Consider the following 22,996-nt stretch of genomic DNA (forward strand, 5'->3'; position numbering starts at 1 on the left):
ATATGCTGATTCTGGTTTCATGCCTTGTCTTGCAGATGATTCCACCGCTCATGAACCGTCTGTATTTCATTCGCAGTTCCATGGGCTCTATATCAGGTAATACACTTGCATTTGTTCATTTTTGTTCTCTCACATGTTGTGTGGTCCTACGATATGTATGTATGTATGCAGTCTGTGAGATACTTTTCTCATTTTGTTTTGTGTTTTGCTTCAGATTCTTTATTTTTGTTAGTGGTCTTACCAAGTACTTGCCATTTTACTAACTCTAATTATTTGGCAATTTTTGGTTTGCTTCACCTGTTTGTTCCCTGTAGCTTCAGATACGCCTACTCAATGACGAACATGTTTCTTGAGTATGCAAGTTAAGTTTATATGTTTTGCTACAATAACAAGTTCTTTCTAAGCATTTTCTTTATAGTTTTACTTCTTTTGACTCCTCGCCGACATTATTTGTCATTTTGTTATCTCTTACATTTATTCTTTTTTTATTCCAAGGTGGTCGCAATGATTGTGACTGCTATAACTGAAGTACAATCGCTAATTAACAAGGTTGTAATGACTTGTTCGTCGTTGGCTTAGAAAATTCTCTCTTCTCAGTGCCATAGTATCTTGTGCTCTACTCTCACAACCATATTAAGTGTATATGTCGAAGCGTTTTTTGCAAGATCATCTTTTTTATATGATCTTGTAGTTTTGTTCGAATACTGCTTGTTCAAAAATTCCCTTTTTAACTTTGTCAAGTTATTAGTCTTCTGAAATTGCTGATATGCCACTTTCAAGGCATCAATATCTGCGTTTAATTATTGCTTCCTTGTGTCCTGGCTAATTTTTCAATATTTGGCCACCTTCATTCACTCATTTATTATCAGAATTTGTGGTAGAGTAGCGAACAAATTTATAAAGCTAGTGCATAGCTTAGACTTGGTTAAAAATATCGCTTTGGGCGGGTCATTAGAGTTATGAGAGACTTGGTTAATAGAGGAGTGAGCCGAGTTTATCATTCTGTGTATTATGGACCATTTATGTATAATTTTTATTTTTCAATTAAGCAATTCAATATAACAAGTTTCATTCAGCCTTTTATTTTTAATTGCTTAATTGCTTATAACAGGTTTCATTAAATTAAATCAAGTAATGTCATTTAATTGCATTTTATTTTATAAATAAATTAATAATCAAAATCACTTTCAAATCAGATGACAACTAAATCACAGTTAACAATTACATTTTTCAAAGATTTAAAGTCACTTTATAATAGAGCGACGTCTAAAGCACTATTTTTTTTTTCAAAGATTTAAAGTCACTTTATAATAGAGCGACGTCTAAAACACTATTTTTTTCCCCAAAACTGACTATCGGGTGCGACAAAGTCGCACCCAATGCTCTTTTACCCGCCTTTTCCACGGATTTTGGTGACATTTTAGGTGCGACTTTAGGTGCGGAAAGTCGCACCGAAATGTCGCACCCGAAAGTCAAGACTTTTGGGTGCGACTTTTCGCACCCAAGACTTTTAGGTGCGAACTTTCGGGTGCGGAAATGTCGCACCCAAAGTCGCACCTAAAGATATCATTGGGTGCGAAAATTGACTTTTGGGTGCGAAAAAAGTCGCACCCAAAGGTCTATTTTGTACTAGTGCCAAGAGAGAATATTTTGTGCATAAATGTATCAAGATACTTGCCAAAAGAAAAAGAGGAAACAAATTTGCATGAGGATGCTTTAGGGTAATCGGCCAAGAGAGAACAAGGCAAGGCAAGGAACAAAAATGGAAACAAATCCAAGCCTTCTAGAAGGCATCCTTGGCCGAGCATCTCAATTGGAAAAGAGGTAATTGGCTCATGAATATGTGATATTCTATAGAAGAGGAAACTACCTTATAGAAGTGATAGATACTTTCGTGGTTGCTCGAGGTGCCGATGAAAGAAAGAGAGACGTGCTGCGAGGGGAGACGAGCGTTGCAAACTTTCCACAAGCTTCTTCAAAGTTCAAGCTTCAAGAAAGGTTAGTAAACTTCTAGCTCATATTGGTTTTTAATTACATGTATTTGCACTTGTCTAGGTTAGTAAAAACTGTTTTACTTGTAAAAGAAAATTTTTAAAATTCCGCCGCTTACCGAAGCGTTAATTATTTTCTTAAACCCTAGACCGATTCCAACAAATGGTATCAGAGCTATGGTCAAAGATTAGCATGTACATGTTTTTAAAATTATGAGCTTGAAAATCGTTTTCGAAAGTTTACTAATTTTGTGACAAGTTAGAATTGTAATCTTAGATTTTTTTTAATTTAATGCTCTTGTCTTTAAATTAAAAAGCATGTTGATTTTCTATGAGTTTGGGATGTTTTTAAAACACATTAGAATCAGTTCTAAAAGTTTTTAATTTTTTTATATTGAAAAACGTGTTTTAAAGGTTTGAGAAATTTCGGTAAATTTTGTGACTAGTTACTTTGTCTTTCTAGTTTCTTTTATTTACCGTATTCGTTTTATGCTTGTTGTTATTTCTTTTATTCTATGTTATTACCCTGCTAATAAAACACAAATAAAAGCTTTAAACAACATCTTAAAACGTTCCGTTACACTTACATCTTTTTCGCACCTAAGTAGGACCAAGGTTTAATTTATTTCTTTTTCTTTGAGCTGGAGTAAACCCGCATTAAAAGTGGCATAAATCTCTGCTCAAAAATCTAAATTTAATGATTCTTAAATCAAATTAAAGCTCTGTCTGTCCTCTGTCCAATGCCACCGGTTTCGGCTGAAAAGGACGTCGGAGCCGCCAGATATGGTGATTTTACTCCGAGGTGCGCGGCTGTCTGAAACTCCAGTTTTTTTTTAAAATCCGGATTTTCAAACCCCACTACCATGAGTTATAGAACTCTAATGAGAAAATTTTCTTGAGCAAAAATGTTTTTCATATGATTATAAACATGATGTGTAAGATTAAAATGATTTGATTTTTGAAAGTTTAATTGAAATTGAATTTTTACAAAACTAGTTTGAATTTTGAAAAACCGTTTTCACTTTCAAACTTGAAAATCTTTTGTCATCCAAATCAAATAAATTTTCAAAATGTTTTCAAAACTATATCTATATCACATATGTTCAAAATCTATATGCTCTTGAAAATTTGAGTGGGAGGTCTCTTTGTAGACAAGCCGAAAAATAAAAAGATGTGTAATCTCAAACTTTCAAGTGTTCGAGTGAGTTGAAGTTCACACTTCCCTCACGCACTTTCCCGAAATAGAAAATAGGAAAAGATCGAGTATGTACCTTGTGCCTTTATGCACTAATACTGCTCTGAACATGTCGATCTAGGATTCTCTTCTAGTTGTCCGCTCTGTCGCTCTTTAACTAGGAAATCTGTTTCCGAACTTATAAGAGTCGATGAACCATCTCCAAAAACTAAGTGGGAGGGTTATACTTGTTGTTTGTAACCCACGATCCCCAACACTAATGAAAGAAGCAATTAACGTGGGACTAAGAGCCGCTCTTGCGACCCTCACTTAAATGGGAGTACTCCAAGGCGTTATTGCTTCGATCATTGCTCAATGAGCTACGTCCGAGAGTGAGACGATGATGGCAAAGCCTCCCCTTGGGGGATTGTTTTTCAAAGTTGACCTTTTGGACTAAGTGGTTGGTTGCACACTTAGGCTCAATCCCTAGTATCCTCCCTTGACGCTCTGCGAAAGGATGTGAGTGATCAAACCAATTTACAAGGTGGCTAGTCAAAATAGATGTATTGACATCTTGGCTAAGCATTAATGATGTGTCATTTACTTATAAAAGGAGATTTTTTGCGGCCTTCTCTTGAGGGAGTAAATTATCGTTTGGTTTATAACACCTTTGGATTTTATAAAAGTCTTAATAAAACTTAAATCCTAAACCAAAGACTAATCATAAACTTGTTTCAACTTATATAGGCAATATGTCTCCCAACTCTCTCTCTTTCATTCTTTCCTCGAACAAACTCGAAAACGAAAACTACATAGACTCGAAACGTAACCTTGACATAATACCTACCGTTAACAAGCACAAATGGGTACTCACCACCCCGTGTCCTCCTCTGATGAATGATGATTCAACTCAAGAGGACAACGACGCCTTAGCGGCCTGGCTTCGATCCGATGAGATTGTGAGGTGCTATATCTTGGCATCTATGAACAATATGCTGAAAGAGCAACATCGTGACTTCGAGACTGCCGCTGACATGCTCTACAATCTCCTTGAGATGTTTGGAGGGCAAAGGCGTCAAACAAGGCTACAAGCAGTCCGACAGTTTATGAACTGTAATATGAAGGCTAGGACTCCTGTTAGAGACTTTATGATACTGATCATTAGTTTTCTAAATAAAATGGAAATCCTAGGATCTGAGACTGATGGGAAGAATCTCATAGATATGATCTTAGAAACTCTCCCCGCATCTCTTGATACCTCCAAGATGAACTACTCCATAAACAAGCTAGACTACACTGTTACCAAGCTTATGAAGGAACTTCACACTGCTGTAGGTCTCACTAAGAGAAAGAGGAATCAAGGAGAGGCAAATGCTACTAAGCAAAAAGCCTCCGCCTCTAGAACTAAGAAGAGACCTCACAAGGCCGATAAAAAGAACTGTCCTGCCAATCTCAAAGCAAAGGAACATATTGTACTAGATACCGAAGCATGCTTAGTAGCTGATAATGTATCAACGTGGATTCTTGACTCCGCTGCTACTAACCATATTTGTTGTTCCTTAAATGGTTTCAAGAAAACCAAAAGCTTAGAGGAAGGCGAGTTCTGTTTCAAATGGGGTGATGGGAGCCTGGTGTCTGCAAAGGCTGTGGGATCCGTGACCATGTATGAAGAATGGTCTTTTTTACATCTATCCCACTCAACCTTCTCTTTTAGACGCCGAAATAGATAACGATCTAATTAGGGAGCCAAAGAGGATCAAACTTTCTGAATCCTCCGATCTAACAAAATCAACATACCTTTGGCACTTAAGACTTGGTCATATCAGTCTACATAGGATTAAGAGACTTGTGAGGGATGGTCCACTCCAGGCCTCTGCAATAGGTTCACTACCTACTTGTGAATCCTGCATAGAAGGAAAAATGACTAAGCGATCTTTCTCTGATAAAGGTCGAAGAGCCACTGAGTTGCTGGAACTAATACATTCTGATGTATGTGGTCCGCTCAGCCAACAGGCACGTGGAGGATACGAATACTTCGTTACCTTCACTGATGATTACTCACGATATGGGTTTGTCTATTTGCTCAAACACAAATCCGAGACCTTTAACGTATTTAAGGTCTTTAGGGCTTTAGTGGAAAAGCAAACTGGCAAAGTGATCAAAACCCTTCGATCTGATCGAGGTGGTGAGTATATGTCTGGAGAGTTCGATGACTTTCTTAAAGAAGAAGGTATCGCTTCTCAGCTTACCGCACCTCGCACACCTCAACAAAACGGAGTGTCAGAGAGAAGAAACCGAACTCTTATGGAGATGGTTAGATCAATGATGAGTTACTCATCACTCCCGCTTTCCTTTTGGGGATATGCCCTCGAAACAGCCGCCTACATTCTGAACCAAGTTCCGTCCAAGACGGTTCCTGGTACTCCTTATGAACGATGGACTGGCCGTAACGTGAATCTTGGCCGCATCCGAATTTGGGGTTGCCCTGCACACGTGCTGAGGCAAAAGACTAGCAAGTTGGCTAGTAGGTCAGAATTGTGCCTGTTTGTAGGATATCCGAAGGAAACCAAAGGTTTTACTTTCTATAGTCCCGAGGATGATAAGACTTTCGTTAGCACGAATGCTCGTTTCCTTGAGGAAGACTTTATGAAGGATGCGAAACCTAGAAGAAAAATTGTGCTTAAAGAAAAGTTGGGTGAGGAAGCTTCTACCTCATCTGTAAGCACTGTTCTTACCCAAACTGAAACACAACGGAGTGTCAGAGAGAAGAAACCGAACTCTTATGGAGATGGTTAGATCGATGATGAGTTACTCATCACTCCCGCTTTCCTTTTGGGGATATGCCCTCGAAACAGCCGCTTACATTCTGAACCAAGTTCCGTCTAAAACGGTTCCTGGTACTCCTTATGAAAGATGGACTGGCCGTAAAGTAAGTTTGGGCCACATCCGAATTTGGGGTTGCCCTGCACATGTGCTAAGGCAAAAGACTAGCAAGTTGGCTAGTAGGTCAGAATTGTCCCTGTTTGTGGGATATCCAAAGGAAACTAAAGGTTTCATTTTCTATAGTCCCGAGGACGATAAGACTTTCGTTAGCACGAATGCTCGTTTCCTCGAGGAGGACTTTATGAAGGATGCGAAACATAGAAGCAAAATTGTGCTTGAAGAAAAGTTGGGTGAGGAAGCTTCTACCTCATCTGTAAGAACTGTTCTTACCCCAACTGAAACACAACCTAACTCATCAGAATCTCGTCAAGTAGTACTTAGACGTAGTGGAAGGGCTACTCAAAAGCCTGACAGGTACATGTCTTATGGAGACTCTCTTGTAGCCGTCTCCGACATGGATGACCCTGTTTCCTATAGCCAAGCGATGGCTTGTTCTGAATCAAACCTTTGGCTTGACGCCATGAAAGTTGAAATGCACTCGATGTATGTCAACAAAGTCTGGAAACTTGTAGACCTTCCTGAAGGGATTAAACCCGTAGGGTGTAAGTGGATATACAAGAAGAAAAGGGGTACTGATGGGAACGTCGAGACGTTCAAAGCACGACTTGTGGCAAAGGGTTATACCCAACAAGAAGGGATTGACTATGAAGAAACCTTCTCGCCAGTCGCGATGCTTAAATCCATCCGCATACTCCTATCCATAGCTGCAGCTCTCGACTATGAGATCTGGCAAATGGATGTCAAGACAGCCTTTCTGAATGGCAATCTTGACGAGCGCATTTACATGGCTCAACCAGACGGTTTCGTGGATAAAGGTCAAGAGACCAAGGTTTGTGAGTTGCTTAAATCCATTTATGGACTAAAGCAAGCATCTAGGTCATGGAATATTAGATTCGATGAAACTGTAAAGAGCTTCAGCTTTGAACAGTCAATAGATGAGCCTTGTGTTTACAAGTTAATACACGAAGGCAAAGTTGTGTTTCTGGTACTATATGTCGATGATATACTACTCATTGGTAATGACGTGGGTAAGTTATCTGAGGTTAAGGTCTGGCTAGCAAAGCAATTCGATATGAAGGATCTAGGAGAAGCCGCGTACATTCTGGGGATCCAAATCTTTCGAGATAAGAAAAACCGGACCCTGTCGCTCTCTCAAGCATCTTACATTGATAAGGTGATGGATCGCTTCTCGATGCAAGACTGCAAGAGGGGTCAAACACCCTTTAGGCATGGAGTTTCACTCTCTAAGGACCAGTCTCTCAAGACTGCACAAGAGATTGAAGACATGAGGAAAATTCCTTACGCCTCTGCCGTAGGAAGCCTTATGTATGCTATGCTTTGCACTAGACCTGACATCTGTTTCGCCGTTGGCGTAGTTAGTCGTTTCCAATCCAACCCTGGACCCGAGCACTGGATTGCTGTTAAGCATGTTCTTAAGTATCTACGAAGAACTAGGAACTTGATGCTTACATACTCAGGTACTGACCTGACTATGACGGGATATACCGACTCCGATTTTCAAGCGGATAAGGATTCCAGGAAATCCACTTCGGGATCTGTGTTCATCCTTAATGGTGGAGCTGTTGTGTGGAGAAGTATTAAGCAATCTTGCATTGCTGACTCCACAATGGAAGCAGAATATGTGGCTGCTTGTGAAGCATCCAAAGAGGCTGTATGGCTTAGAAAGTTCCTTAAGTATTTGGAAGTTGTTCCAAACGTCGACGAGCCCATGACCCTTTATTGTGATAATAGTGGGGCTGTCGCTAACTCAAAGGAACCTAGAAGCCATAAGCGCTCTAAGCATATTGAGAGGAAATACCATTTGATTCGAGAGATCGTGCATCGCGGAGACGTGGAAGTGAAGAAGATCTCAACGGTGGACAACTTCGCAGATCCATTCACCAAGGCCCTAGCGAACAAGGTCTTCGACCAACATCGTGAGGGATTAGGCATGAAGGACTACACACACCTTCTTTGAGTCAAGTGGGAGTTTGTTGTCAATGGTGCCCACAAGAAGAGTTGTAGTCTTTATTTTGTACATTTGATGTAATAAAGTCTCATGAAGACTCTTGCTTGTAATTGCCTATCTATTCATTAATAAAGTTGAAACGTTCATTCATTCTTTCTTTGTTTGAAGCTTTATGATAAAACCTTAGTCTTTTAGTCCATAAACAAACTTAACAACTTACGAAGAGACAAATGTAGATTTGCATGAACAAACTCTTCGTAGTTTGCTTAAAACGATATATTCGCAATCTTAGGGTCAAAGGACTATTGACCTCAGTATAATTGTTAGAAGAATCTATGATGTCTAGTTATGAGGCATTGAGAGTTTGGGACTCTATAGTTCTTCTAGGTATCTTCCGAAGATACTGAATTGACCAGTGCACTTCTAGAGACAATATAAGAACAAACCATTTAACCTCTTATGTCTCGAAGTCACTATGTATGAATTGCATCATGCTTACCTTAATCCTGAAATGAGACATGCCATTTCACACCTTAGTATTCTCATTTGAGAAAGTCAAAGTTCGGACTCACTATGTGATTCCGAACAAGGCCTATTGGTGAAGTACTAAGTTGTGAGTCTGTCATGAGTAACTTTGTGAAGTTCTCATAGATATGGAATTCATGTACAAGATTGCTGAAATGCAATGTATGTCACCTCATGCTTTGTTCCTTGGAGTGTGAATAAATGAACTGGCCAGTGTCCAAATTGAGTCCTGACTCTTTTGGATGAAACAATGTGACTTGTTAGCTCCTCGTCAATACATTGTTTCTAACTTATTCACAAGCGACAAAGGAGTTGAGGAAATAACAGCTAGAAGGGTAAAATGGTAATTTAGTAAATCCCGACTAGCTGATGACATTCATGAAGGGTAAACATAGATAATATTCAGTGGATCCGCTCATTACAATTAGGTGAATTCTTGAGTAGAAAATAAATTCATTTGAACCGAGAGATTTTCAGTGTCAGCTCTTTAGTGGAGTCAGTTGGCATTAAGCTAAACTTGGAAAAGGTTTGTGAACTTTTGAGTCCAAGTGTTTAGCTAAAGCTTTGTTCATTTGGGTCCATGAGGTCACTGTCACGAATCACATCGATAGGAATAGTTAAACTGGAAGCTAAGTCAAGACAAGAACGAAAATAGTTAAAAGGGTATTTTTGTCTTTTGAGACAAATGATGAAATGAATGTCAATAAATTTTTGACAAGGTCATTTTATGACATGTTTCACTCGGCCATGACTTGATCATTGGGCCTTGTGAATTAATTTCATTTCATAAGAATTTTATTGAAAATTCTTATTGGGCCTTTTTCATGTTGTCATGAACAAATGGAAAAGCTTCTAGAAGCCCATTCTAGAAGGACATAGGCGCCCAACATACCCAACCAAGAGAGAATATTTTGTGCATAAATGTATCAAGATACTTGCCAAAAGAAAAAGAGGAAACAAATTTGCATGAGGATGCTTTAGGGTAATCGGCCAAGAGAGAACAAGGCAAGGCAAGGAACAAAAATGGAAACAAATCCAAGCCTTCTAGAAGGCATCCTTGGCCGAGCATCTCAAGTGGGAAAAGAGGTAATTGGCTCATGAATATGTGATATTCTATAGAAGAGGAAACTACCTTATAGAAGTGATAGAAACTTTCGTTGTTGCTCGAGGTGCCGAGGAAAGAAAGAGAGACGTGCTGCGAGGGGAGACGAGCGTTGCAAACTTTCCACAAGCTTCCTCAAAGTTCAAGCTTCAAGAAAGGTTAGTAAACTTCTAGCTCATATTGGTTTTTAATTACATGTACTTGCACTTGTCTAGGTTAGTAAAAACTGTTTTACTTGTAAAAGAAAATTTTTAAAATTCCGCCGCTTACCGAAGCGTTAATTATTTTCTTAAACCCTAGACCGATTCCAACACAGCCGACTCGTGGATTCGAACTTGACTCGAGGAATGAACGCATCTCGAGGAGACATGTGGAGTCACCACGAGGAGTAGATTGTCGACTCGTGGATTCGAACTCGACTCGAGGAATGAGCTCGTCTCGAGGAGGCACGTGAAGTCGGCACGAGGAGTATCGGTCAACTCGCGGACTCGGGGCTCAACTCGAGGAATGAGCTCGTCTCGAGGAGATTCGTGAAGAGTCGGCACGAGGGGTATCAGTCGACTCATGGACTCGGGACTCGACTCGAGGACTCACGTAGAGCTTGCACGAGGAGTTATGTGAGGAGTCGGCAAGAGGAGTATCGGTCGACTCGTGGACTCGAACTCAACTCGAGGACTCACGTAGAGCCTGCACGAGGAGCCACGCGAAGAATCGGCACGAGAAGTATCGGTCGACTCGTGGATTCGAAATTCGACTCGAGGAATGAACTCATCTCGAGGAGTTACGTGAGAAGTCTTTCTTTCGGACCTCTGGCCTAACCACCGGCCCCTTGAGACTTTATTATTATTATTTTTTTGGGTTGTATTTGAGTTGTTTTTGATTGAGCATTGATCCCTGTTAGCCCCCCGAGTTTCTTGCGTTTGTGAGACGAAGGCCAAGAAACTCTTGTGTTCGAGGTATACAATAGTGCCTGTCAAAAAGTTGTCATATGTAGAATAACTCTTTATTGCAATAAAGGGGGTCGTTACAGGTAGTCATGGCACTTGGCCCTCTTTGAAAAAAGAAGAAATTACATTTTCGAAATAAAAGTGATCACGAAGCCGATCGGGTTCGGGCGTGAATTTAAAGGTCGAAGTCGCGACAATCATGGCTTGCTAGCAGATGCGACGAATTCCTTGAAGTCCCCACCTCGAATTAGGTAATCAATTCGCTTCTTAAGCTGGTTGCATTCAATCGTCACGTGCCCATGATCTTTGTGGTATTCGCAGAACCGACTTCGATCTCGCTTCGCGGGGTCCTTTGTGAGTGGAGCGGGGCTTCCCAGCTTATCGCGGCGTAAGCTCAGGATGCGGTCGAGCGTTGTGTTGAGCGGGACAAAGGATCGCTTTGGGGTCGGAGACGGAAGGTCATTAGGGACTCGACCTTTTCTGCGCCTCTTCCTTCGCGAGTCGGGAGCGACGGCCGATGCGGCGAGTGTGGAGGCGCGTTTCTTGTTAGGTGCGTAGTTAGCAGCGTCAGGTGGTTGACATCCCAATACGATCTTGACCGCGATCTCGCGTTGGGCGTTGAGCTTTTCCCTCAGGTCGTTCTCATGAGATTCCTTCCGGGAATTGAGGTGATCTCTCAAGTCTCCGGCGCCCGTCCCTATCACTTTAGGCGAGAGTGCGTCATTTGAGTGACGTTCTCGATAGACGACACGACCATTGTTGTCGTCATCTCCCTGGGGGTTTTGGAAGCGGATGGAGAGCTTGGAGCGTCCCTCTCGGGGCCTAGGGGTTGAGCGCCCCCGTGTACCTTTCGACACTCGTCGTCTTGACGTGGTCGCCCGAGGGTGTCCCCTCGAGGGCGCGTGCGGGTGCTCATCATAAAGTTGACGTTTTGACGCGGCCGCCCGAGGGTGTCCCCTTGGAAGCGTGCGCGTGCGTCCACTTTCGTGAATAGCGTGGTCGAGGTTGGTCTCGTGGTTGACGTCCTCGACGTTGTTGGAGTCGAGGAGGTCGGCGATGAGTGCGCCGGTGACGCCGGGGCGGTCTAGGAGCTAGGCGAGCCTTTGAGCCGTGTCCTCTCGGACTGCGGCCTCGGGGTCATCCGTCGGGTCTCGGGGCTGGCTCTCATTATCATGAGGTTGCCCTTCGAGATCGCGCGTAGAGCTTTGGAGGCCGTGCCTCGAGCTAGTCGCTCGGGCGCCCACGGAGGTGGCAGGCACATGACTCATCTCTCGAGAGTCGTAGGTGTAGCGGTGGAGGAATGGAAGCTCAACTCGAGGAGCAACCTCAACTAGAGAAGTTATGTGTAGAGTCGGCACGAGGACTTATTAGTCAACTCGTGGACTCGGAACTCAACTCAAGAAGTTGTGTTTAGAGTCGGCATGAGGACTTATTAGTCGACTCATGGACTCGAAACTTAACTCGAGGAGTGAATTCAACTCGAGGAGTAATGTGAAGAGTCGACACGAGGACTTATCAGTCGACACGTGGACTCGGAACTCAACTCGAGGAGTCATGTGTAGAGTCGGCACGGGGAGTCATCACTCGACCCGTGGACTCGGAACTCAACTCGAGGAGTGAATTCAACTCGAAGAGTCATGTCTTGAGTCGGCACGAGGACCTATCGGTCAACTCATGCACTTGGGACTCAACTCGAGGAGTTATGTCTTGAGTCGGCACGAGGATCTATCGGTCAACTTGTGGACTCGAAACTCAACTCGAGGAGCGATCTCAACTCGAGGAGTTGTGTGTAGAGTCGGCACGAGGACTTATTAGTCGACTCGTGGACTCAGAACTCAACTCGAGGAGTGAATTCAACTCGAGGAGTAATGTGAAGAGTCAACACAAAGACTTATCAATCGACTCGAGGACTCATAACTCAACTCGAGGAGTGAACTCAACTCGAGGAGTCATGTGTAGAGTCGGCACGGGGAGTCATCAGTCGACCCGTGGACTCGGAACTCAACTCGAGGAGTGAACTCAACTCGAGGATTCATGTATTGAGTCGGCACGAGGACCTATCGGTCAACTCATGGACTCGGAACTCAACTCGAGGAATTGTGAGTAGAGTCGACACGAGGACTTATCAGTCGACTCGTGGACTCGGGACTCAACTTGAGGAGCGACCTCACTTCGAGGAGTCATGCGAAGAGTCGACTCGTGGACTCGGCACTCAACTCGAGGAGTGCACTCAACTCAAGGAGTCATGTATTGAATCGGCACGAGAACCTATCGGTCAACTCATGGACTCGGGACTCAACTCGAGGAGTTATGTATTGAGTCGGCACGAGGACCTATCGGTCAACTCGTGGACTAAAAACTCAACTTTAGGAGCGACCTCAACTCGAGGAGTTGTGTGTTGAGTCAACACGAGGACCTATCGGTCAACTCATGGACTCGAAACTCAACTCGAGGAGCGACCTCAACTCGAGGAGTTGTGAATAGAGTCGGCAGGAGGACTTATTAATCGACTCGTGGACTCGGAACTCAACTCGAGGAGTCAATTCAACTCGAGGAGTAATGCGAAGGGTCGACACGAAGAATTTTCAGTCGACTCGTGGACTCGGAACACAACTCGAGGACTGAACTCAACTTGAGGAGTAGTGTACGGAGCACGAGGACCTATCAGTCAACTCGAGGACTCGGGACTCAACTCGACGAGTAGTTTATTGAGTCGGCACGAGGACCTATCCGTCAACTCGTGGACTCGAAACTCAACTCGAGTACCGACCAAAACTCGAGGAGTTGTGTGTTGAGTCGGCACGAGGACCTATCGGTCAACTCGTGGACTCGAAACTCAACTCGAGGAGAGACCTCAACTCGAGGAGTTTTGTGTAGAGTCGGCACGAGGACTTATTAGTCGACTCGTGGACTCAGAACTCAACTCTAGAGGTTGTGTTTAGAGTCGGCATGAGGACTTATTAGTCGACTCCTGGACTCGAAACTCAACTCGAGGAGTGAATTCAACTCGAGGAGTAATGTGAAGAGTCGACACGAGGACTTATCAGTCGACTCGTGGACTCGGAACTCAACTGGAGGAGCCATGTGTAGAGTCGGTACGAGGAGTCATCACTCGACCCGTGGACTTGGAACTCAACTCGAGGAGTGAATTCAACTGGAGGAGTCATGTCTTGAGTCGGCACGAGGACCTATCGGTCAACTCATGGACTTGGGACTCAACTCTAGGAGTGAATTCAACTCGAGGAGTTATGTATTGAGTCGGCACCAGGACCTATCGGTCAACTCGTGGACTCGAAACTCAACTCGAGGAGCGACCTCAACTCGAGGAGTTGTGTGTAGAGTCGGCACGAGGACTTATTAGTCGACTCGTGGACTCGGAACTCAACTCGAGGAGTGACTTCACTTTGAAGATTCATATGAAAAGTCGACACGAGGAGTTATCAGTCGACTCGTGGACTCGGAACTCAACTCGAGGAGTGAACTCAACTCAAGGAATCATGTATTGAGTCGGCACGAGGACCTATCGGTTAAGTCATGGACTCGGGACTCAACTCGATGAGTTATGTATTGAGTCGGCACGAGGACCTATCGGTCAACTCGTGGACGAGAAACTCAACTCGAGGAGCGACCTCAACTCAAGGAGTTGTGTGTTGAGTCGGCACGAGGACCTATCGGTCAACTCGTGGACTCGAAACTCAACTCGAGGAGCGACCTCAACTCGAGGAGTTGTGTGTAGAGTCGGCACAAGGACTTATTAGTCGACTCGTGGACTCGGAACTCAACTCAAGGAAGGAACTCAACTCAAGGAGTTGTGTGTAGAGTCGGCACGACGACTCGGGACTCAACTCGAGGAGCGACCTCACTTCGAGGAATCATGTGAAGAGTCGACACAAGGAGTTATCAGTCGACTCGTGGACTCAGAACTTAACTCGAGGAGTGAACTCAACTCAAGGAGTCATGTGTAGAGTCAGCACGGGGAGTCATCACTCGACCCGTGGACTCGGAACTCAACTCGAGGACGGAACTCAACTCGAGGAGTTGTGTGTAGAGTCGGCACGAGGACTTATTAGTCAACTCGCGGACTCGGAACTCAACTCGAGGAGTGAATTCAACTAGATGAGTAATGTGAAGAGTCAACACGAGGACTTATCAGTTGACTTGTGGACTCGGAACTCAACTCGAGGAGTAGTGTATGGAGTCGGAACGAGGACCTATAGGTCAACTCGAGGACTCGGGACTCAACTCGAGGAGTAGTGTATTGAGTCGGCACGAGGACCTATCGGTCAACTCGTGGACTAGAAAATCAACTCGAGGAGCGACCTCAACTTGAGGAGTTGTGTGTTGAGTCGGCACGAGGACCTATCGGTCAACTCGTTGACTCGAAACTCAACTTGAGGAGCGACCTCAACTCGAGGAGTTGTGTGTAGAGTTGGCACGAGGACTTATTAGTCGACTCGTGGACTGGGAACTCAACTCGAGGAAGGAACTCAACTCGAGGAGTTGTGTGTAGAGTCGGCACGAGGACTTATTAGTCGACTCATGGACTCGGAACTCAACTCGAGTAGTGAATTCAACTCGAGGAGTGATGTGAAGAGTCGACACGAGTACTTATCAGTCGACTTGTGGACTCGGAACTCAACTCGAGGAGTGAACTCAACTCGAGGAGTCATGTATTGAGTCGGCACGAGGACCTATCGGTCAACTCATGGACTTGGAACTCAACTTGAGGAGTGAACTCAACTAGAGGATTTATGTATTGAGTCGGCACGAGGACCTATCGGTCAACTCGTGGACTCGAAGCTCAAGTCGAGGAGAAACCTCAACTCGAGGAGTTATGTGTAGACTCGGCACGAGGACTTATTAGTCGACTCTTAGACTCGGAACTCAACTCGAGAAGTTGTGTTTAGAGTCGGCATGAGGACTTATTAGTCGACTCGTTGACTCGAAACTTAACTCAAGGAGTGAATTCAACTCGAGGAGCGACCTCAACTCAAGGAGTTGTGTGTTGAGTCGGCACGAGGACCTATCGGTCAACTCGTGGACTCGAAACTCAACTCGAGGAGCGACCTCTACTCGAGGAGTTGTGTGTAGAGTCGGCACAAGGACTTATTAGTCGACTCGTGGACTCGGAACTCAACTCGAGGAAGGAACTCAACTCGAAAAGTTGTGTGTAGAGTCGGCACGAGGACTCGGGACTCAACTCGAGGAGCGACCTCACTTCGAGGAATCATGTGAAGAGTCGACACGAGGAGTTATCAGTCGACTCGTGGACTCAGAACTTAACTCGAGGAGTGAACTCAACTCAAGGAGTCATGTGTAGAGTCGGCACAGGGAGTCATCAGTCGACCCGTGGACTCGGAACTCAACTCGAGGACGGAACTCAACTCGAGGAGTTGTGTGTAGAGTCGGCACGAGGACTTATTAGTCAACTCGCGGACTCGGAACTCAACTCGAGGAGTGAATTCAACTAGAGGAGTAATGTGAAGAGTCAACACGAGGAATTATCAGTCGACTTGTGGACTCGGAACTCAACTCGAGGAGTAGTGTATGGAGTCGGCACGAGGACCTATAAGTCAACTCGAGGACTCGGGACTCAACTCGAGGAGTAGTGTATTGAGTCGGCACGAGGACCTATCGGTCAACTCGTGGACTAGAAAATCAACTCGAGGAGCGACCTCAACTCGAGGAGTTGTGTGTTGAGTCGGCACGAGGACCAATCGGTCAACTCGTGGACTCGAAACTCAACTCGAGGAGCGACCTCAACTCGAGCAGTTGTGTGTAGAGTTGGCACGAGGACTTATTAGTCGACTCGTGGACTCGGAACTCAACTCGAGGAAGGAACTCAACTCGAGGAGTTGTGTGTAGAGTCGGCACGAGGACTTATTAGTCGACTCATGGACTCGAAACTCAACTCGAGGAGCGACCTCAACTCGAGGAGTTGTGTGTAGAGTCGGCACAAGGACTTATTAGTCGACTCGTGGACTCGGGACTCAACTCGAGGAGCGACCTCACTTCGAGGAATCATGTGAAGAGTCGACACGAGGAGTTATCAGTCGACTCGTGGACTCAGAACTTAACTCGAGGAGTGAACTCAACTCAAGGAGTCATGTGTAGAGTCGGCACGGGGAGTCGTCAGTCGACCCGTGGACTCGGAACTCAACTCGAGGACGGAACTCAACTCGAGGAGTTATGTGTAGAGTCGGCACGAGGACTTATTAGTCAACTCGCGGACTCGGAACTCAACTCGAGGAGTGAATTCAACTAGAGGAGTAATGTGAAGAGTCGACACGAGTACTTATCAGTCGACTTGTGGACTCGGAACTCAACTCGAGGAGTGAACTCAACTCGAGCAGTCATGTGTAGAGTCGGCACGGGGAGTCATCACTCGACTCGTGGACTCGGAACTCAACTCGAGGAGTCATGTATTGAGTCTGCACGAGGACCTATCGGTCAACTCATGGACTTGGAACTCAACTTGAGGAGTGAACTCAACTAGAGGATTTATGTATTGAGTCGGCACGAGGACCTATCGGTCAACTCGTGGACTCGAAGCTCAACTCGAGGAGAAACCTCAACTCGAGGAGTTATGTGTAGAGTCGGCACGAGGACTTATTAGTCGACTCTTAGACTCGGAACTCAACTCGAGAAGTTGTGTTTAGAGTCTGCATGAGGACTTATTAGTCGACTCGTTGACTCGAAACTTAACTCAAGGAGTGAATTCAACTCGAGGAGTAATGTGAAGAGTCGACACGAGGACTTATCAGTCGACTCGTGAAATTGTAAGTCAACTCGAGGAGTCATGTGTAGAGTCGGCACGGGGAGTCATCACTCGACCCGTGGACTCGAAACTCAACTCGAGGAGTGAATTAAACTCGAAGAGTCATGTCTTGAGTCGGCACGAGGACCTATCGGTCAACTCATGGACTTGGGACTCAACTCGAGGAGTGAACTCAACTCGAGGAGTCATGTATTGAGTCGGCACGAGGACCTATCGGTCAACTCGTGGACTAGAAAATAAACTCGAGGAACGACCTCAACTCGAGGAGTTGTGTGTTGAGTCGGCACGAGGACCTATCGGTCAACTTGAGGAATCGGGACTCAACTCGAGGAGTAGTGTATTGAGTCGGCACGAGGACCTATCGGTCAACTCGTGGACTAGAAAATAAACTCGAGGAACGACCTCAAGTCGAGGAGTTGTGTGTTGAGTCGGCACGAGGACCTATCGGTCAACTCGTGGACTCGAAACTCAACTCGAGGAGCGACCTCAACTCGAGGAGTTGTGTGTAGAGTTGGCACGAGGACTTATTAGTCGACTCGTGGACTCGGAACTCAACTCGAGGAAGGAACTCAACTCGAGGAGTTGTGTGTAGACTCGGCACGAGGACTTATTAGTCGACTCATGGACTCGGAACTCAACTCGAGTAGTGAATTCAACTCGAGGAGTGATGTGAAGAGTCGACACGAGTACTTATCAGTCGACTTGTGGACTCGGAACTCAACTCGAGGAGTGAACTCAACTCGAGGAGTGAACTCAACTCGAGCAGTCATGTGTAGAGTCGGCACGGGGAGTCATCACTCGACTCGTGGACTCGGAACTCAACTCAAGGAGTCATGTATTGAGTCGGCACGAGGACCTATCGGTCAACTCATGGACTTGGAACTCAACTTGAGGAGTGAACTCAACTAGAGGATTTATGTATTGAGTCGGCACAAGGACCTATCGGTCAACTCATGGACTCGAAGCTCAACTCGAGGAGAAACCTCAACTCGAGGAGTTATGTGTAGAGTCGGCACGAGGACTTATTAGTCGACTCTTAGACTCGGAACTCAACTCGAGAAGTTGTGTTTAGAGTCTGCATGAGGACTTATTAGTCGACTCGTTGACTCGAAACTTAACTCAAGGAGTGAATTCAACTCGAGGAGTAATGTGAAGAGTCGACACAAGGACTTATCAGTCGACTCGTGAAATTGGAAGTCAACTCGAGGAGTCATGTGTAGAGTCGGCACGGGGAGTCATCACTCGACCCGTGGACTCGGAACTCAACTCGAGGAGTGAATTAAACTCGAAGAGTCATGTCTTGAGTCGGCACGAGGACCTATCGGTCAACTCATTGACTTGGGACTCAACTCGAGGAGTGAACTCAACTCGAGGAGTCATGTATTGAGTCGGCACGAGGACCTATCGGTCAACTCATGGACTTGGAACTCAACTTGAGGAGTGAACTCAAGTAGAGGATTTATGTATTGAGTCGGCACGAGGACCTATCGGTCATCTCGTGGACTCGAAGCTCAACACGAGGAGCAACCTCAACTCGAGGAGTAATGTGAAGAGTCGGCACGAGGACTTATTAGTCGACTCGTGGACTCGGAAATCAACTCAAGAAGTTGTGTTTAGAGTCGGCATGAGGACTTATTAGTCGACTCATGGACTCGAAACTTAACTCGAGGAGTGAATTCAACTCGAAGAGTCATGTCCTGAGTCGGCACGAGGACCTATCCGTCAACTCGTGGACTCGAAACTCAACTCGAGGAGCGACCATAACTCGAGGAGTTGTGTGTTGAGTCGGCACGAGGACCTATTGGTCAACTCGTGGACTCGAAACTCAACTCGAGGAGAGACCTCAACTTGAGGAGTTGTGTGTAGAGTCGGCACGAGGACTTATTAGTCGACTCGTGGACTCGGAACTCAACTCTAAAAGTTGTGTTTAGAGTCGGCATGAGGACTTATTAGTCGACTCCAGGACTCGAAACTCAACTCGAGGAGTGAATTCAACTCGAGGATTAATGTGAAGAGTCGACACGAGGACTTATCAGTCGACTCGTGGACTCGGAACTCAACTCGAGGAGTCATGTGTAGAGTCGGTACGAGGAGTCATCACTCGACCCGTGGACTCGGAACTAAACTCGAGGAGTGAATTCAACTGGAGGAGTCATGTCTTGAGTCGGCACGAGGACCTATCGGTCAACTCATGGACTTGGGACCCAACTCGATTAGTGAACTCAAATCGAGGAGTTATGTATTGAGTCGGCACCAGGACCTATCGTTCAACTCGTGGACTCGAAACTCAACTCGAGGAGTTGTGTGTAGAGTCGGCACGAGGACTTATTAGTCGACTCGTGGACTCGGAACTCAACTCGAGGAGTGACTTCACTTTGAAGATTCATGTGAAGAGTCGATACGAGGAAATATCAGTCAACTCGTGGACTTGGAACTCAACTCGAGGAGTGAACTCAACTCAAGGAGTCATGTATTGAGTCGGCACGAGGACCTATCGGTCAACTCATGGACTCGGGACTCAACTCGATGAGTTATGTATTGAGTCGGAACGAGGACCTGTCATTCAACTCGTGGACTAGAAACTCAACTCGAGGAGCGACCTCAACTCAAGGAGTTGTGTGTTGAGTCGGCACGAGGACCTATCGGTCAACTCGTGACTCGAAACTCAACTCAAGGAGCGACCTCAATTCGAGGAGTTGTGTGTAGAGTCGGCACAAGGACTTATTAGTCGACTCGTGGACTCGAAACTCAACTCGAGGAAGGAACTCAACTCGAGGAGTTCTGTGTAGAGTCGGCACGAGAACTTATTAGTCGACTCGTGGACTCGAAACTCAACTCGAGGAGTAATGTAAAGAGTCGACACGAAGAATTATCAGTCGACTCGTGGAGTCGGAACTCAACTCGAGGAATGAACTCAACTCGAGGAGTCATGTCCAGAGTCAGCACAGGGAGTCATCAATTGACCAGTGGACTCGGAACTCAACTCGAGAAGTTGTGTTTAGAGTCGGGATGAGGACTTATTAGTCGACTCCTGGACTCGAAACTCAACTCGAGGAGTGAATTCAACTCGAGGAGTAATGTGAAGAGTCGACACGAGGACTTATCAGTCGACTCGTGGACTAGGAACTCAACTCGAGGAGTCAAGTGTAGAGTCGGCACGGGGAGTCATCACTCGCCCCGTGGACTCGGAACTCAACTCGAGGACTGAATTCAACTGGAGGAGTCATGTCTTGAGTCGGCACGAGGACCTATCGGTCAACTCATGGACTTGGGACTCAACTCGAGGAGTGAACTCAACTCGAGGAGTCATGTATTGAGTCGGCACGAGGACCTATCGGTCAACTCATGGACTTGGAAATCAACTTGAGGAGTGATCTCAACTAGAGGATTTATGTATTGAGTCGGCACGAGGACCTATCAGTCAACTCGTGGACTCGAAGCTCAACTCGAGGAGTAATGTGAAGAGTCGGCATGAGGACTTATTAGTCGACTCATGGACTCGAAACTTAACTCGAGGAGTGAATTCAACTCGAGAAGTAATGTGAAGAGTCGACACGAGGACTTATCAGTCGACTCGTGGACTCGGAACTCAACTCGAAGAGTCATGTGTAGAGTCGGCACGGGGAGTCATCACTCGACCCGTGGACTCGGAACTCAACTCGAGGAGTGAATTCAACTCGAAGAGTCATGTCTGGAGTCGGCACGAGGACCTATCCGTCAACTCGTGGACTCGAAACTCAACTCGAGGAGCGACCACAACTCGAGGAGTTGTGTGTTGAGTCGGCACGAGGACCTATCGGTCAACTCGTGGACTCGAAACTCAACTCGAGGAGAGACCTCAACTCGAGGAGTTGTGTTTAGAGTCGGCACGAGGACTTATTAGTCGACTCGTGGAGTCGGAAGTCAACTCTAGAAGTTGTGTTTAGAGTCGGCATGAGGACTTATTAGTCGACTCCTAGACTCGAAACTCAACTCGAGGAGTGAATTCAACTCGAGGAGTAATGTGAAGAGTCGACACGAGGACTTATCAGTCGACTCGTGGACTCGGAACTCAACTCGAGGAGTCATGTGTAGAGTCGGCACGAGGAGTCATCACTCGACCCGTGGACTCGGAACGCAACTCGAGGAGTGAATTCAACTGGAGGAGTCATGTCTTGAGACGGCACGAGGACCTATCGGTCAACTCATGGATTTGGGACTCAACTCGAGGAGTGAACTCAACTCGAGGAGTTATGTATTGAGTCGGCACCAGGACCTATTGTTCAACTCGTGGACTCGAAACTCAACTCGAGGAGCGACCTCAACTTGAGGAGTTGTGTGTAGAGTCGGCACAAGGACTTATCAGTCGACTCGTGGACTCGGAACTCAACTCGAGGAGTGACTTCACTTTGAAGATTCATGTGAAGAGTCGACACGAGGAATTATCAGTCAACTCGTGGACTCGGAACTCAACTCGAGGAGTGAACTCAACTCAAGGAGTCATGTATTGAGTCGGCACGAGGACCTATCGGTCAACTCATGGACTCGGGACTCAACTCGATGAGTTATGTATTGAGTCGGCACGAGGACCTATCATTCAACTCGTGGACTAGAAACTCAACTCGAGGAGCGACCTCAACTCAAGGAGTTGTTTGTTGAGTTGGCACGAGGACCTATCGGTCAACTCGAGGAGCGACCTCAATTCGAGGAGTTGTGTGTAGAGTCGACACGAGGACTTATCAGTCGACTCGTGGACTAGGAACTCAACTCGAGGAAGGAACTCAACTCGGGGAGTCCTGTGTAGAGTCGGCACGAGGACTTATTAGTCGACTCGTGCACTCGAAACTCAACTCGAGGAGTGAATTCAACTCGAGGAGTGAATTCAACTCAAGGAATAATGTAAAGAGTCGACACGAAGAATTATCAGTCGACTCGTGGAGTCGGAACTCAACTCGAGGAATGAACTCAACTGGAGGAGTTATGTGTAGAGTCAGCACAGGGAGTCATCAATTGACCAGTGGACTCGGAACTCAACTCGAGAAGTTGTGTTTAGAGTCGGCATGAGGACTTATTAGTCGACTCCTGGACTCGAAACTCAACTCGAGGAGTGAATTAAACTCGAGGAGTAATGTGAAGAGTCGACACGAGGACTTATCAGTCGACTCGTGGACTAGGAACTCAACTCGAGGAGTCAAGTGAAGAGTCGGCACGGGGAGTCATCACTCGACTCATGGACTCGACACTCAACTCGAGGAGTGAATTCAACTGGAGGAGTCATGTCTTGAGTCGGCACGAGGACCTATCGGTCAACTCATGGACTTGGGACTCAACTCGAGGAGTTATGTATTGAGTCGGCACCAGGACCTATCTGTCAACTCGTGGACTCGAAACTCAACTCGAGGAGCGACCTCAACTCGAGGAGTTGTGTGTAGAGTCGGCACGAGGACTTATTAGTCAACTGTGGACTCGTAACTCAAATCGAGGAAGGAACTCAACTCGAGAAGTTGTGTGTAGAGTCGGCACGAGGACTTATTAGTCGACTCGTGGACTCGGAATGCAACTCGAGGAGTGAATTCAACCCGAGGAGT

This window comes from Urtica dioica, chromosome 3 (genome assembly GCF_054948205.1).
Source record: "Urtica dioica subsp. dioica isolate 48M chromosome 3, U.dioica_male_clone48M_v1_H2, whole genome shotgun sequence".
In the NCBI taxonomy this organism is placed as follows: domain Eukaryota; kingdom Viridiplantae; phylum Streptophyta; class Magnoliopsida; order Rosales; family Urticaceae; genus Urtica; species Urtica dioica.